Source organism: Piliocolobus tephrosceles, chromosome 2 (assembly GCF_002776525.5).
Source record: "Piliocolobus tephrosceles isolate RC106 chromosome 2, ASM277652v3, whole genome shotgun sequence".
Taxonomy (NCBI): domain Eukaryota; kingdom Metazoa; phylum Chordata; class Mammalia; order Primates; family Cercopithecidae; genus Piliocolobus; species Piliocolobus tephrosceles.
The window spans coordinates 71,462,347-71,480,998 of record NC_045435.1 but is presented as its reverse complement, the minus strand read 5'-3'; the positions used below and the strand labels follow the sequence as shown (position 1 = coordinate 71,480,998).

Genomic DNA, 18,652 nt, shown 5'->3' with positions numbered 1-18,652 from the left:
GATCTAAAATTCTGGGTCTCAAAGCATGAGTAGGTGTCCTTTAAGGAGACAGGATGGTAGAAGGGCTATAATGTAAGTATCCCAGTGAGTTAGTTTTGTTGTCTGCTGCCTCCCAAGCACCTGGAACAGTATTCTACATATAGTAGGCATTCAGTAAATATTTCTCAAATGAATGAATGCATTTCCACCAAAGGGCACAGCCTATGTAAGTACAGGTCACTTGGTTCACATTAAGTCCCCTTCCCTGGTACATGGCCTCTTCTTCAGATGTTAGAGAAATTATTCAGCTGCTATTCATGGAGGCCTTTGCAGAAATTATGACATGATTTTTTAATTTCCAGTTAGGACTGGAAAGAATCCAGTGGCCACACCCTCCATCCGAAGCCCTGGGATTCAAGAGTCTTTATCTCTAATAAGCCCTATTCGAGAAGCCAGGCCTTGGCCTCTGCGAACCACCACAAAGTGCAGACAAACAAAAGGGAGATGTGAAACTCTGGAGGCAGGCTTATCTTTTAGGGCTCTGCCAACTCCCTGCATGTCATCGATTCTGTTCCTTGTCTCTAAGGCACCTGCTCAAGTTCTCGCCAAAGAAGGCTAAAGCCCATGGAGTGGCAGGTCCCAAGGGAGAGAAAAGGAAAGGGCAAGCTATTATTCAAGAAGCTCTCTTGAAAGGGGGGTCTTAGTAGCTACACTGGGGTGTCAGAAAGGTAGGTGGACTACCTTCTGTCCTTTTTGCTTCCTTACTCTAAATGTAGCACTATTATAGAAATTTCGCAAACACTATAAATCAGAAGAAGAATCTAAAATTATCTTTATTCCAACATTGAAAGAGTAGTTCTTAACATATTAGAATTCATACTTTTATGCTTAGAGGCATACAGAAGCACACAGGCACATACAACAGAACGATCCCCGTAGCCTACTTTTCTACATAATCAAGTATCAGGAATATTTTGCATATCATTAACTGTGAGTCAACAAGTTCATTTTAAATAGCTGCATTTTGTTTGAAAACTGGTTTAAACAATTATCAGGATACCCTTACCTTTAAACCATTTATTGTTTTTTGGGGAAAAATCCTCATGTGGTGGCTTTGGTGTGGGTTTTGGGTTTGAGTCTTACCTTCTGGCATTTTCAGGCTGCATAACTTTGAGCAAGGGACTTAAGTATGTTGCCTCATCAGTAAAAAGAGGATGATAGTAATACCTACTTGATATGTCTCTTGCAAGGATCCAATGGCATGATTCACATGAAATACTTGGCATGACACCCAGCACACAGAAAGCCCTCTATACACGTTAGCTATGATTAGTTTTTTAAAAAATAGTACAAACAATACAGAAAAACATAAAATTTAAAAACCACCTATAATTTTCCCAACCATAGATGACTGATGTTAACTGTATCATATTACACATGTGCTCCTGAAACCAATATATTGCAGGCATCTTTTCATCCCCAGTAATAGTGCTCTGTAGTCTCTATCATTGTTTAAAAATAACTGTAGAGCATTCCATTGATGCAAATATGCCAGGATACATTATTGACAAAGAAGAGAATAAAGTTAAGTCCAATAGAGCACACGTCCTGGGTTATGAGCTTGGCCAAATCCTCATTGTGCATATTTCATAACACCAGCTAAGAATAATCTTGCTGCAAACTCAAGCTCTGCAGAGTCAGGAAGGATCTGAGAGCTGTGTTCCAATTTCCAGATCGGAGCTGACCTTGATTGTTCTAAGATATCACCCTTCACCTACATATTATGCTATTGGCCCTCAGAAGAATTAAAATGGGAAACAGTCAAGTTGCCCTCGTTGTTCCTGCTGATTCAGCAAGCAGGAGACTCCCCCAGAGAATTCATGGTGGTTTGGCAGCCTGGGGTTCAGGCTCTGCTGAGGTTCCAGCCTCCTGGGGGCCAGATGAGGGGCGGACTTGTTTACACTGCATCCCAGACCAAACAGCTGGGAAAACTGTAACCCCTTAAATTTTGCTCTGCTGCCTTAAAGAGGAATTTGATTATACCACATAAGGAAGAAGTTTCTTTTTCTCATTCTTTCTCTCTCCTTCTTTCTTTCTTCCCTTTGACTTTTTTTTTCTTTTCCTCATTCTCTCCCTGACTCCCTTGCTTTTTTTTTTTTTTTACCCCCTCCTCTTCTTTCCTCTCTTATTCCTTCCACCTTCCATAACAAATAATTTTGGGGGAAAGTTCTAAAAAGAGAGAAATCCTTTATTTTTAGAGCCAGAAAGATTTTTTTTTTCCTTTGGCCAAAGATTTGTTTGCAGCTGAAAGAACTAGTGAAATAAATGGACCAAAGGCCTCTTTCTTATTCAGGCAAAATGTCCATGGAAAGTACTGAAAAGGCCAAACCTCGTGGTGACCTTAGAGATTATATTTTTGGAAGAAAAAGATAGGAGTTTGTTTTCTACCCCTGCCCCGACCAGGCCTCTTTCCAGCACTCTGACCCAGCTCCTCCAGTTGGGAAGTCTATTCCTTCAATCAAAGGAAATGGAGTGGAATTCAAGAGAGGGACAGCCCAACTCCTAGCTGTATGTCATCTGCCAATCTGACAAATATCAGTTCTACATTATCTTCCAAGGCATTGATCAATATATTGCATGGGATGAAGACCTGTGGCCTGCAATTAGAGCTCTCAGTTCAATCCCTATTTATTTATTAGAAAGGCAAAGAGGGTAGTGTAGTTAAACGCAAGAATCCTAACTTTTATTTACAAGCTTTGGGTCTTCAAGAACATGACTCAGCCTCTTCAAGCCTCCATTTATCCATCTACAAAGGTGGGAATAACAAGGGCATCCATCTGGCAAGGTGGTGTATTGTATGCAAAAGGCTTAGTGCAGTACCTGACTCAGGCAGTTTGCAGTCATTGATAGTAATTATTCATAATTCAGTTAGCTGTGAATCTAACTCATCAAATTATCATCTAGCCCATGCTTTCCAACACGAAAAGCACACATCTGTTTATCAAATGCCTTTGCTGAAATTAAAGTGCATGCTGTCTGGAATATTTTATTGATCTATCAAAAATAAACCATTAAAAGAGGAAATAAAGTTATCCCAGGATGACTTGAACCTCTGCACGCTTCCAGCCGTCTCTGGCTGAACTCATTTTCCTAAATGTTCATGAAATGTATATAATAAGATTCTGAATGCTAGATATTTTGCCTTATAGTTTTTAGACTCCACATTTTTCTCATTTTTGAAAACTGGAATAACATATTCCTGTCTCCAATTCCCTGGCCTTGCTCCCAGTCTCTGATTTCTCTAAGATTGCTGACAGTGGTTTTGTAATCACATCTGCAAGTTCTTTCTGTATTCTAGAATCCAATCCAACTTGAACTCATTAAATGTCTAGTTCCTCTTTTATTATCTCTTGTGCTATCTTGAGCTTTAATTCTCTCTTTAAAAACATGTTTCTTTCAAATATGTATATATAAGTAATACATATTCATGGCTAAAAATTTCAAAAATATGGTTAAGCAAAATGAAGAGGTAGAAACTCATCAGCAATCCTAGCATGGTGAGATAATAGTGCTTTCTGATTTGAGATAAAACCTTCTAGCATTTTTCTTTGTAAAAATAGATACACAGGCTGTTGGATAAATAAAGCATGAACATATTTCCATATAATTAGTTCTTTTTTTCTACAACAATATTTTTAATGTTAGCATACGATTTCAGTGTAGTAATGTGAGATAATATTTACTGAGCTCAGCCCCTTTGGTTGAGCATTTTGGCTTTTTGGCTACGAGCTGTATTATTAGTGTTATAGTCACTACTTTGATAAAAGAAGTAGGCGTTCAGTAAATAGTTGTTGATATCCTTAAGTAAGGAGGCTCCAGAGGCATGAGAATGTAGACTTCACAAGTAGAGACACTCTGCCCTGATGCTTCTTGTTCTCATGCTAGATGGCTGACCTCAGGCAAGTCACTCCACTCTTTAGGGACACAGTTTTCCTTTCGGGAATTCTCTCCTGTTAAGGGGTGGGGGTGACAGATAGTGGCTTCCAGAACAGACTCTTGTAAAGGTGAAGTGCAACACTGAATATAGATGCTTGCAGCATAGTGCTTGGCTCTTAGGAAGAACCCAATACATAATAGCTATTGTTACTAATATTATTTTTGTTATAAGTTCTTATATGGTTTAAGGTCTATGTACTTTGAAAGTAAAGATGTTGTTGGAGGTCAATGAGTCCCTTAATTCAGGGATTTACATTTTGAGCTCAAGGCAAAGTGCATGGAATCTGACAGCACACTGTAAATAATACTAATATGAAGACTCATGCAGAGGCACTCATATCATATGTATAATTAGCTCTGCTATAACAAGATATATGCATTTGTAAAAATCATCATGCTAGGCAAAGCAGTGCAATAAACACCACATGTATCATGGGAGATGGGGTACAGCAGTGGTTCTCAACCACTCACAATCCTCCATGATTTTCTCCCTCTCCCCAGGCTATATTTGGCAATGCCTATAATCATTTTGGTTCACTACACTGGGGAGTAGGGGAATCAGGGCTACTGGCATCTAGTAGGTAGATGCCGGCCACGGTGGTTGCTAAATATCCTACAATGCACAGGACAGCCCCACCCCACTCCCCCAGCAAAGAATTATGCAGCCCAAAGTATCAGCATTGCTGAGGTTGAGAAACCCTAGGTTTGAGGGTGCAAAACTCAAACACCTGTCAATGACACATTAAAAAACAAACCAAACAGGAATTAACAACAACAACAAATAGTAACACCGTTTAACCCATGTTAAATGGCTAAGAAATGCATAGATACAATAAATATTGCACTTTTCCTTGTCAAAGACCTGGCGTCTGCCTATGAAAGTGAAGGTGGGAAGGGTTGCTGCTTTTGAGCTATTGTGAAGTGGTGGGAGGGGGTTATCTAGAATCAGAGAGAAAGTTGCAGCACCGGATGTGCATGGTGTGGCTCATGGCAACATGGTGGACTGAGATAGATGACAGATGGTGGAGGTGTATGCATTTTGTGTATTCCTATTAGGTGCAGTTCAGCTGGGTGCAGTTTTCTGCATTCATCTAGTGTTTCTGGGGGATGAAATTGTGTATAAGCAAACGTGAAATCCAGTTATGTTCAAATTGTTTCCTCATATATTAATGCCATTGGAACAAATTCATGATTTCAAAACAAGTCTTATAGCAGAACTGACTTTACAAACTTAATTGCACTGAATGGACTTGACTAAAACTGTAATTTATAGCACCAGTGATTCTTAAAAGTATGGCAGACATTATTAGCAAAGAGAGTTTTAACCCATAGAAATTACCAAACTGAAATGTTTTAGGGAAATAAGTAGGGCCCTGTTTATACAAACTCTTTCACATGCCACTGTCACAAGACTTTTCCATGACCTGGCAAATGGCCCATACTATTAATAACAAAGTCTACTTAAAATCTTGTATAACGCTGAAATAGTTAAGGGGAAATTATGTGATATGTAACATTTGCTTTAAAATTATCTGGATTTGGACAGTATGTGGGAGGTGCTAATAGGAAACAAGATTGGCCATGAGTTGAATGAAATTAGGAAATGAAAACATGAGGCCTGGTTATCATCTTCTCCCCACTTTTGAATAATAAATGGAAAAAGAAGAGTAGTCCATTTAAAAATCATGTACAAGCAGTGGATTTGCAAGCAGGTTCATATAAATACTGATTTTAAAATAGAGATGCCATTTTTGAATGTAGGGTTTGTGTGTTGCCACTGTAATGAAATATCATGCTAAAAACATGGGCTGGGCTGAGTGTTTAAAGCATGATTACTTTCTTCAGGTTCCAAAGGATGGACTATGCTGAGTAGAGCGTGATGTTTGGCAAAGGCAGTTGTCAAAGGGAAAAAATTAACATTCAAGTCATGGTCAGTGACAAGACAAAATACTTGGAGTGGAGTTTCACCGAGCTGAGAATATAAGAAGCCCTAACAGGGGAGATGAGACTGAGTCAGGACGTATGTTGATTCTCTCCGTGGGAAACTTGACTAAGCAGAGAATCCGTGGTTATGAGCATGGGTGAGCGTTAGAGCTTGACCTCACCAGGAAGGCCTGGTTTCACTAAGTGGCCTTGAGCACTATATCTAATCATTCTGAGAAATTTTGTTTCCCTTCAGGTTTGTGAAAACTGGATTCACCTTGTAATGGAAAAAAAGTATGATGTAAAGAAACAACAAAATGGATGCTTGTGATAATAAAGACATAAATTGGAATAGACTCGCAAAAACTCTTAGGTGATTTTGAGTTGCTCTATGGAGGATCTGATGAAAACTAGAAATACTCTCCCCAGAAAAAAATACGTAAGTAAAATCACAAAATGTTTGCCTCTCTGAATTCACAGACCCCTTAGTATCCATTCAGGACACTGGGTTGAAAATTGGAATTAGAAGCTGTGATTGAGTCCAATCCAGAAGCCAAGGTTGCAGTGAAGGGGATACAGGTTACATGCACAGCTGTTGCTTCTGATATGTTTCTCCAGCCTGAACTACTTCCACTCTCCAAATTCTGCTCCATTCTTTAAAGACCCCTGCTTTAGGGAGGCCTTTCTCAGCCTGTGCTATCTACAGAAGTTTTTCCTCTGAAGTCACAGTAACTCTCAGTGTTGCTATTTTGATCCTTAAGCATACATTCTCTTTGAATGCTTATCTCTGGATGAGAGAGAGAGAGAGAATGTTACCACCTGTCTAACTTGACTACAAGCAACTTGAGAGCAAGACCATTTATCATACTTCCTGGTATATCCCCCCAGTATCATGTAGAGAACTAGCAGACAGGCAGACATGTGGTTATAAAGTAGGTTCCCATAAGATATTATGGATTGAATCGATGAATCTTCTACTCCTTTCCTTACTTCTTCCCCTAGCACTTTAAGCTTAGTGCTCTCTATCGCTTTTGTCTGGAGCACCTTTCTCTACCAGAAATCCATAGGAAACTCCCATGGGTGTCCTGGGGATGAAAGCTCAGAGCTCTCAGGGAATTCCTCCATCTTCTACTTTCTTCCTCTCTCTGCCTCCTCCCTGCTCCCTGGTTCCGTCCCATGAGCCTCTGGAAGACCTCTGTCAGGTACCTATGTGTAGCACATCACATGACAATGATTCCCTGTGACATTGCTAAGAATACATAAGGTACATTGAGTATGGGGTGCAGAGAAGGTTTACTAGATTATTCATTTATTTTAATGTGCATTTGTAACATTGTAACCATATATCCTGCACATTATTTCCCAGAGAATATTGGTTAGGATGAGTCTACATTTAAAATTGAGATAATAGGTTAAAGAAAAATAGGAAGTAAATAATAGTTCGCTTGCTATGGTTTTATAGCAGAATTTGTGCAGGTGTGGTGAATGTTCGTATTTTCTGAGCACCAGGCTGGCCATTAACAGGCAGATGTGTTGTTAATATAAATGTCTTCATGTCCTTCTCCCTTCTTAGGAGGCAGCCCTAGGATGGCAGGGACAGGGTCTGAACCAGCCCTGTAATTCCTACAACTGGTGCTCAGGGATAGTTGACTGAATTGAGTCATGCTGTATTGAATTTAAAAATTCGGTCTCAACATTAGCTTTCCCTCCTCAAAGCACTATTGTGGCTATTCCCTGGAACAGAGGGAAAGCAGGAAGATGGGAAGGAAAATCACAGCTCTGCTTCTCAACACATCTCCAAGTGGTCCAGACAGACGACTACAGAAGCCTATCCTAATTGAATCCCACTGGATGCCATTGTTTGATTATGTCTTCTTCCTTGTTTTTCTATCCAGCTCTAAAGCCTACTTATGGATGTATAAAGAGCTTTCTTTGACTTTAACACAATTAGCCAAGGATTCTCAGAGCCTCTTCACCACAAAGGCAGGTTTCACCCACCCAAGCATTTGCTAATGTCACAGAACAATGATGATTACCTAGCTAATGGTGGAGGGGTGGGGTTAGGGAAAGACAGGAAAAGCAAAACATCAAAATTGCACAGAGGGAAAACTTAGCCAACTAACACCTGCCAGAAAAGACTAGAGGGTGGGGCTGGAGTGAGCAGGTTCCGCTGGGCTCTTCCCTAGGGAGGCTGCTGAAACTTCCCAACTCTGAACGTCTTTGTGTGAGAGGTGAGGGGTGGGTGGAAGTGAGTGAGTCCTGCCTGGGAGGCGAACAAAGAAAGGAAAAGGGAAAGGCAAGGGTGCTTCCACTTCTCAAGGTAACATACTTGAATGAATCCAGCATTGAAATTAGCCCTAATCACTGGTGATTCATTTTGAAAAATCACAAAGGGCCTTTTTCCCCCTCCGTTTCCGCTTTAGGGATTTCCCAGGCTAAAAGGGCAGCCCAGTTTGAGTCACTGGTTTTAAGAAACCAAGAAATGATAACGTGGAACAGATCATCAACTGCACTCCTGAGGACTGTTAACCCTGTGTTTACAAGAATTCTTTTAAAAATTATTTATCTACAATTAAATCTGAATTCCTGTAAGTCCATGTACTAAGGTATTCCTGCCTTCTTTTTTGTACTGCATGTTGACAAGTTTGAACGGTCAGAGGCTCCACCTAGAAGTGACAAGTTGAAATTATAATCAATTCTGTTTGTTACTTGTTACCAGGTATAATAAGGACCAGCTCTCCTTTATGGGGTATATGGTTAGGTATCTTTAATAGAGAGATTTCTCTAGAGCGTCAATATCATTTCATGTTTATTGACTAAAAAATAACAATGACCATTTTTGAGTGCCTAGTATAATCTAGGCACTTAACATACATAATTTCCTTTATTTCTCACAAGAATCCAATGAACTAACACTTCCTTGCTGAACAGTTAAGAAAACTAAGACCTAGTTAATAAGTGGCCCAGCCAAGATATGAACCTCAAGTTTTATCTGTTTCAAACTACATGTGTTTCCATTCCCCTTATTGTGTTTCTAGAAACTATAGAAAAGACTTAGGAAAAGCAAGAAGCAGTGGGACTCAGCACAGCAGTCAAGGGAAACACAACTTATCACACAGATCCATAACATATGACACATCTTTTGCTATGAGATAACTGACCAAACTCATGTCCGAATTCACATGTGCCAATCAGTCTCCATGAGTCTCCTTGGGCATGCGCCTCAGTGTCCGCTATGTGTTCCCCAGTCAGATGCCCTCTACCCACACTAGCACCATATTTATATTTATTATCTTGTTAATGGTTGGGAAGAGGGGAAACAGCCATTAGTGGGCCATGCATTTTCAATGATTTAATTCCTAGTATTTGTGAGCACCAAGAGTGCAATGCTCAGCAATCACTCATTTATTTCCATGAGGATCTGAGGTTCTGAAAAGAAAGTCCCATCATCATTGTGGGTTCTCTTTTGTCATTTCCAGTTCCAGGAATTTCTCCTCTCACTGTGAAATAGTTGAACAGCCAGAGTCAGTATGGATGGAAAGACAGAAAAAAGAGCTGACAGGCTCAAAAGCAGGCAGAAGATTAGCAGGGGAGGGGAAAGATGAGTCTTCCATGAGGGATCATTTTAAACATTCCTGCCATTGTGTTGCTTTATTTTCTAAGCATCAGTTTCAGTGCTTAATGCTAATCTATGGGGATCATCTTCCCAGAAGCAACCTCCTTATTCATGGACTGTCTGAAATTGATTGCTCAATTTAGCCATGATAAAAATAAAGTACAAGTGCTTCATGTTCCATAATTACCAGAAAGGAGAATAGCTTGGAGTTCTGGGGGACAAGTCAGGTCCTGATGATATCTCCTAACAAGCCCAAATCACGTTTATTACTGATTGCCCCTTGGAGAGCCAGTTCTAGTAGAAAATTTTAACTTCGTAATGTGCTGCCACACATGGACTTCTTAGTTCCGTCTAACCCCAGGCCAAATACCAGGGCTAATGACTGCCCTTCGGTGATGTTGTCCAGACCCTCTTCAGTCCATTCTCACACTCTGCAGCATTCTTGGAGGCTGCTGGAAAACTGGAGCTGGGCTGGCTTATAAAAACTAGGAATTTGCCGCCTCCTTAAAGATCCCATCCCCTCCCCTCAGCATACTCTCCCTGGGAGGTTTCACATTCTTTGCATCCCCCAACTCCCCAAGCTTAGTACTGAGCCTATGGTTTACGTTTGGGTGGAATTGAATTGAAGTAGAAAGGGCACATGTTGTCATCATTTCCATTTACAGATGGTGAAATCACGACCCTTAGGTTAAAGTCATTTGCCTGGTGTCACAAACGTAATTGAACGTAACTGGTCAGGCTGGCAGCAGATGGAGTTCAAGGCTTAAGTAAGGAGTATTTTAGTGGTCATTGGAGATAAATTTTGAAGACATGGATAAGATTGGATGGTAGGTACCTAATGTATCAGGAGCCTCAGAAGGTAAGGGATAGAGTGGCAAGAGGAGATGGTGATGTGAAGGAGCTGTGGATAGGACCGCTTAGAGCCATGGGCTATCAATGACTAAGGAAGTGAAATTTGTCTTTGTCAAGCTTAATTGAATGTGAATTTTTAAGAGTGTGGCTCAAACCATCACTAACTATGGGAAGGCTGGAGAAAAGATTAAATTTCTCTTTGCCCTGTTCTCAGCATTTCTAGATAATCAGAATACCTAGATCAAAGGTTTCCAACAGTGGCACTATTGATATTGGGGACTGGGTAATTTATTGGGGGAGGTTGGCAACTTGTGCATGGTAGGATGTTGAACGCCATCCCTGGATTCCACTTGCTACATCCTAGCACTGTGTGTACATTACACTCTCAATTATGACAATCAGAAATGTCTCCAGACATTGCCAAGTGTCTCCTGGGAAGCAAAATTGCCCCCAGTTCAAAACGATGGATCTAGATAAAGGCCTTAGTCCAGTGGTAGGCATGCATCAAATGCTTAGTAAGTCTTTTTATTTTTCACTTTCCTTTTTGCTCTTCCTTTCCCACATGGTGTCATCCATTTTCAAATGACTCTTATGTCCTCTGTTTCATCAGTTGCATTCAAAACCACCTCTGCAGAAGAAACCTGCCAAGTGCATTTACATTGTGAGTGTTTTCATTTTAATATGGACACATCACCTTAAGCCACAAACACCATGTGAGTTAAGTTTAGGCACCAGTGACCTGGGTGAGGCATGTATTTTAGAGACATTTCCTTCCTAACCTCTCAGAAAACAGTCTATGCAAATGGTTTGTATACTGCCCACTTATAAGACATAAATGAGTCGTTCCCAAAGTGTGTTAGGATACGAGTGTTATGTACTAAGAGAGTTTTGTGATTAAATACATTTGAGAAATTCTGGGTTAATTAAAATTAAACAAATCTCTCTGCTTCTCAGGTCTTCTCAGAACCTTGAAGATGCTCACATATACTGTGAATATTCATGAAGGAATATGATTTTTAGCTTTTTACAAACTTATTTTCACAGGCCAAGGGCCAGCAAACTACGGTCTATGGCCCAAATCTGGTCTACTGTCTGTTTTTATAAACAAAATTTTACTGGAACACAACCATGTCCACTCATTTACGTATTGTCTATGGTTGTTTTCATGCTGTTAATACAATGGTAAGTTGAGTGGTTTTTACCGAAACCCCACAAAGCCTAAAGTCTTCACTATTTGGCTTTTAAAAGAAGAAATTTGGCCGGGCGTGGCGGTTTATGCCTGTAATCCCAGCACTTCGGGAGGCCGAGGCGGGCGGATCACCTGAGGTCAGGAGACTGGCCAACATGGTGAAACCCCGTCTTTACTAAAAATACAAAACTTAGCCAGGCATGGTGGCAGGCACCTGTAGTTGCAGCTACTCGGGAGGCTGAGGCAGGAGAATCACTTGAACCCAGAAGGCAGAGGTTGCAGTGAGCCGGGATCACACCATTGTACTCCAGCCTGGGTGACAGAACGAGACTCCATCTCAAAAAAAAAAAAAAAAAAAAAAAATTTTTCTCTCTTGTTAGAGGCAGAGTATTCCGTGGAATACATACTAGGAAACATGTGTTTAGAGAACCTCAATATTGTAAAAGATTTTAAAGGTCATCTAGCCCTCTGTGGCTGTGTGACTTCACAATGACCATGTATGATATGATTTGGTTTTGTCCCCACCCAAATCTCATCTTGAATTGTAGCTCCCATAATCCCCATGTGTTGTGGAGAAGAACCAAGTGGGAGGTAATTGAATCATGGGGCAGTTTCCCCCATACTGTTCTCATGGTAGTAAACAAATCTCACAAGATCTGATGGTTTTATACAAAACCCTTTCATTTGGTTCTCATTCTCTCTTGTCTGCCACCATGTAAGATGTGCCTTTAGCCTTCTGCTATGATTGTGAGACCTTCCCCAGGCACGTGGAACTGTGAGTCCATATACCTCTTTTTCTTTATAAATTACCCAGTCTCAGGTATGTCTTTATCAGCAGTATGAAAAAGGACTAACACAGTGTCCTTAAGAATCACCTGGAGAGCTTGTTACAAATGCAGATTCCTGGGATCCTATCCTGACCTACTGACCCAGAATGTCTAGTGGGAACGCCTAGGAACTGGTATTTAACCAAATCACCCACCCATTCATATGCACAGCTAAACTGGTTACCTCTGATCTAATCCAACTACCAACATTGTACCTCAATCTCTCAAGTATCCTCAGCATGACAGCTCAGTTTTCCTCTTCATACCTCTAATGGTGGAGAACTCACTACTTCCCAAACAGCCTCTTCTATTTTTACTCTACAATAATTATCAGAAAGTTCTAATGCTGAACACAAATATGTCCTCTAGGAATGTCTGCACATTGGCTTTTATTTTCTTCCACTTCCACCTCTTGCCAGCTATGACGTGTATTTAAACAGGAAGGTAGAGGCCAAACTTACCCCAAACATCTACACAGGAAGGCTTCTCTGGCTCTTTCAGACAGAGTTGAGCTCGTCCTGCCCTGTACTTTCAAAGTGCATTGGAGGTTGCTCTGTTTGTACATTCTCCACATTTCTGCAAGTTAGTGTGGTGGTAGAAAGTACAGGCATCTGACAAAGCCAGATAAACTTGGGGCTCCATCCTAGCCAACTGCTTCCTCGTTCTGGGCCCTTGGGTAAGTTATTTTACCTGAGGCCTCCATTTTCTTATCTTGAAAAAGGGTGTGATATTAGCACCTACCTGGAGATAAGAGTTCTGAGGCTTAAATAAGATATCCCGGGTACAGGGCTTAGCACAGAGCCTGGTTCACAGGAAGTGCTCAATGGGTGTCAGCAAGGAAGAGGATTTTGGTGATCTGTCTCCAAGAGGTGGTAAACCTCCCCAGGGAAGGGGCCGTCTATAAATTACTTTCCTTCAAATCCCCAGTGCCTGTCACACAATAAATGCCAACAAAGAAAAGATTTATTAAAGGAATCATTAAAGACTGAAAGAGGGCAGTAAAAACAGTGGTCAAGAGCAAGGGGACAGAAAGATGATTCGCCTAATTTCAAATCCCTTACCACCTGTTGCTTCCTGTGTGGTCTTGAGGAAAGAGCTTGGCTTCTCTAAGATTTAGTCTACTCCTGAGTAAATGCAGCCCCAGCCCCTCCTAAGATGGTTGTCAATAATACATAAGAAAATTCAAGCAAAACACTTAGCACATTAAAAACAAAAAAAAAATCCAATGAAGGCTATTGTTATAATAATGATTATGAAGACTACTAATTATTATTAATAGTATTTTCTCAACAGGGTCTACTGGTGGCTGGGATAAGAGGCTTGCCTGGAAAAGATGTCTTTCTTTGCTCATGGAGGGGAGACAGGGCTTATCTCTGTATTTTTCTGCTTCCTCTCCTTAGATTCCCTTAGGAGATACATAACTAAGGGAGCAGCTTAAAATTTGAGACTAGGCTAACGGAGCCCCGTGCAAATTCACTTTGGAGTCATACACACAGAAAATTTTGTGGCCACATCAATCTGTACACAGTGAACATTTCTCTCAGTGCCATAAACCAGATACCCTTCTACCCCCAGCTATTTGTAGCGTTTTAGGTGTAGACTTCATTAAACTCCTAAATAAGGAAATGAGAGTACTCGAAGGAGATAGAGGAATATCTTGTGTCCAAACCAAATAGAGGAGAAACCATAAATAAGAGGGCTCCAAGACATCAACATTTATACACAGAAGGCTCTTCCTACTACCAAATCTGGCTGTTTAATCCCTCGGAGATTTGCCGTTGCTCTCCTTGCTCTGATTTGCTTATGGCCAAATCTGAGCACCTGGAGCTTCTACAGAGGTCAGATAAGTTCAATGTTGAATGCCTTACTCTTTGCTCTATGAGCTGAACAATTCTAGGCCCTGGAGTAAAAGGCAGACACGCACAATTTTTGCCCTTATGGAGCTCACAGTTCAGTAGGGGAGATAGACATCAACTAAAGAATCACATGAATGAATATAAAATTACAATGAACAGTGCAATGAAGCAAAGACTCAGGAGTGCCTTGAGATCATGTCATACGTTATTTGTCTACAGGGAAGACAGGGAACTCTTCTACCAGGACATGGTAAAATAATGGGATCTGGTGAATGGGCAGGAGTTATGCAGATGAAGGGAGCAAGGGACTGGTTTGGAGAATGATGTCAACAGAAGGAACAGCATATGTGAAGGTCCTGTGGCAGAAAGGAACAAGCCATGACAGAGCAACTGAAAGAAGTCCTGCTTGATTATAAAAGCAAAGAGCCTGATACAAAAGGAGGCTGGTAAGGAAAGGGAGGTCAGACCAAGAAGACACACAGCCACCTGGCAAATATGGTCTTTATGGCAAGAGCAAAGAGAAGCCATTAAAATACCATAAGCAGTAGATTGACAGAGTTTGTACCTCAAAAAGTTCAGAAGAGACTAGACTGAAGAGACCAATTGGGAGGCTGTCAGGCTATCAGGAGATTTGTAGTGGCATGGACTGGGGTGACGGGCACTGAAGGTAAAGAGAAGTGGATGTTGGATCTGAGATATTGAACTGAGATGAGATACCAACATTTTAGAAAATGCATAGTTTCATTCTTCTCAGAAATAACTTGGAATTTATAGGCCTCCAAAGACAGAAAACAGAAGGTTATTCAGTCTTACTGGGCACTACTAATGGATTTTATAAATCCATACTGCTGCATCATAAATTCAGCTTAATAATTATTGGAGCTTTACACTAGCATCAGAGTCAGACAGAATGGAGTTCAAATCTCAGCTCACTCACCCCCTAGCAAGTGATTAGCAATAACCTTCATCCTGTCCCTCAGTGTTCTCATCAGTGCAATGGAAAGGATGAACCATGCTTTGCAAGCTTATTACGGGGTTAGAAAAAGATGACGTGAGGATTACATGTGGGTCATGTGTATAAATTGCCTAGTACTGGTCTACACATGTGTTATCCCTTATTTTCATTAATAAAACATCCTCCAGTAGGATTGGACACAACAGAAACATGAAGAGTGGTGGATTTTTGGAGACGAGAAAGTGGTACCATATCTCCACTTTTGAGCAGAATGAAAGATCATGGTCAGCAGGGGCTGGTGAATTTAAAATCATAGGAATAGAGCAACTTCTCAGAAGACAAAAGATAGGGCAATATGTTTCCTACTTTTGTGGACCACAGCCCTCAGAAAGAAATACATTTTATGCTGTGAGCTAGTAATATACTCAGCCTCCATTCTATTTATTCAGTTTCATTCAGAAGAAAACTCTGGTTATGACTCACCAAAATGATTTCCTCACCCTAGGGTCACAACCCACAGCCTGAAGAACACCAGGTTAGGGAGTTCACATGCAAGTCCTTCCAGGAAGCCTTCCTGGAACACCCTTACCGGCTGGAGGTTGTTACCACACTTCCATTTCCCTGGCTCTTATGAATTCAGGCTGTGCCTCACCATGTATTCATAACTCTTCTCTTGCCTCCCCAAATGCATTCACTGTTGGTGTATCCTTCCCCCACTACTTCATTAGTTCACATGAAAAATACTTGCTTTGAGAAGGTGGGATAGTTTTATATTTGTCCTGGGGGAGGTAGGGGCAGGCAGGGAGGAAAACTAACATCTCCTCAAACTAACCTGCATTAGCTGAGTGGTTGCTATGTGCCATGCACTGACCAAGGCTTAGGAGGAGGATGGGACCTTTCCAGACTACCAAAGCCTTGGAGGCTGTGCAGAATCACAGTGTGGGAGTGGAGCACATGGCCTTCAGCATGAAGCCTCTAAGGGCTCCCGGACAGGGGCGTGGCACCGTCAGACCTCTGCCCTGTGACGAAGAAGCATCTTTAGTAATAGAACAGGACTCCATCTGCCTAAGGACAGGAATAACACAGCTGTCCTTAATCCACTTTATGAAATAAATGTGTTTCCACTCAAAGTTCACTCTCCAGTGTGAAGTGCACAGAGAATCAGGTAGCGATTCTATGCAGGTGCTTCATTCCAGCCGGCCGGACAGGGAATTGATCTTGTTTCCGTTTGGCTGTTGAAGCTTAGAATGGACATTCAGGACTGAAGCAGCTGAGAAACTATCCCATAGGTGAATTCCTTCCAGCCATGATAATGTAGAGAACTACAACCACAGACTTGTTAGGAGGCACACAGCGCCAGATTTCAATTTTCTTCTGCTATTTACTAGCTGTTGATTGCGAATGTTTCTTTACTTCTCTGAGCTTCTCTTTTTCTGGCTAATAACACTTATAGAAGAGGTTTGCCAGGGGCATTAAATTAGATAAAGCTCCCACTACAGTCGCAAGAACATCATAAGCCCTTAATAAATTGAATATGGACCAGAGTTATTGTCTCTAACATTCAACACAGCATAACTGAGGGGGTGAGGGGGGGCAATCTGCCCAAAACAAAACAGCGTTTCCTCCATAAAGCCAAAGGACATTGTTTCCTAGTGAGAATATGTGAGGAAGTTAGGCCCTGACAGCTCCAGGGACAGTAGGAGATGTTATCTCAGGAGGCTCCGTGTTATGCTAATGAGCAGACATTACTTAGCCAGGGATCACCTATTAGCACTTCCCAGAACTCTATTTCAGGATTCACATTGCCTTTGAGCACAGGCTGGGAGACATGGGAGGAAAATACCCAGGAGATTTATGATCTCAGTTGTGAGAATTCTGGTTTCCTTCTGCAATCTGTTTGCTATTACTTACTTTTCAGAGTTCTCCAAAGTTCTATGCATTTTGTCCAGAGTTTTTGGTTGCAATCAATGGGAGAAACTGCGTGAAATATGTTTATTCCGTCTTAACTAGAATCAGAGTCCTCAGGAAACAGTTTTTCAGGGTGTCGTATTGCATTCAACCTCTATGGCACGTGATCATCCACAAATAGTATGTACAGAAACTTTAGATTGGATTAACCAGAATACCATATTTCCTGAGCATGCCAAATATCCATTATAGTCACATTCACTTACTTAGACACAATGGAACAGAGCTACTTTTCACATTGAGAACACACACAAAGGGATTTCAATGCCTGTCCTCGAATCAGGAATGAATTGGGAATAACGACTGAATTTTTTCTTCATGAAAAGTGTAAACATCTATTAACTCACATTATAGACTCAGTCCCATAAGTATTGAATTGGGCAATGTATATTGCCTCCATGTTTTCAGACTGTAATGTTCTAAGCATCCAACTTGATAAAGCAGCTCTGGGTTGTATTTTTGTGGAATCACTGATATTCACAAGAACAGCCTCAAGTTTACTTTCTCTGGTAGACAGTGGATTTTGAAATTAAGTAATTCATGGTATATTGCCGAAAAGTATGTCCACTTATATGGATCAACTAATTTCCCAAAGTAGTGTCCATTTAACCAAAAAGGAAGTGACCCACACCTCTAAAAATATCATTAGAGGGCCAGTGATGACTTTAGACACAGTGTGTGCTCAAATTCACAGAGCTGACAATGTGCTGATAAAGATAAGCTAAATTCCAGAAACAGTTGTGAAATAATTTGGTGGTTAACAACATCAGAAAACATCAGAGTTATTGGAAATGATAATGCAGATATTTGCATAGTAATATGTACTGAACAAAATGTTTTTATTCAATTGACTATTCATTCTGAAAGTCATTTATTAAGTGTAGATAATGTGTCATCATTTAACTAGATGCTCTCATATTCATAATTTGGTAGTCATCCTAGGTGTATTTTATCCAAACCTTATAAGTAAAAGTCTGAATTAAGAGAATGGATATAGTGAGACTTACACGAAGATACACTGCTGAATTATTAAAATAATAAACCTTAAGATATTTTCCATTTAATGGAACATTAAATGCAAACATTAAAATTATACACACATATTTGGAGGACTGTGAACCCCAAGTATAAGGGGTAAGGGGCATGGGCTTTGGAATCAGAAGCACCTAGCATCAAATCCTTGAAGTTAATTTAAACCTCAGTTTTGTTATCTGTAACCTTTAGAAGATAACAGTACCTATGACAAAGACTCATGACCTAATGCAGTTCTAGGTTTCGGTGAAATCAAACACATGGTAAGCCTTCAATATCTATATCTCCCAGTATCTAACCACTATGTAATATAGGGTTTATTCGCATGGCATATAAAATGAATTATTTCTCAGTGGTTGATATTAGTGCCAAATATATGAGTTTGTCCTATTATCTGTGATATTTAAGAAGAATAATTATATAGAGGAAAAAATTGTTGGGTAATATGCCAACATTAAA

At 40.6% G+C, this 18,652-nt stretch overlaps 1 long non-coding RNA gene across 1 annotated transcript in view; it reads left to right on the top strand.

Moving 5' to 3' along the window:
• The window catches only part of LOC111533696, a 330,375-nt gene that overhangs the window by 213,066 nt on the left and 98,657 nt on the right, over nt 1-18,652 (top strand). The gene's annotated exons all lie outside the window — the stretch shown is intronic.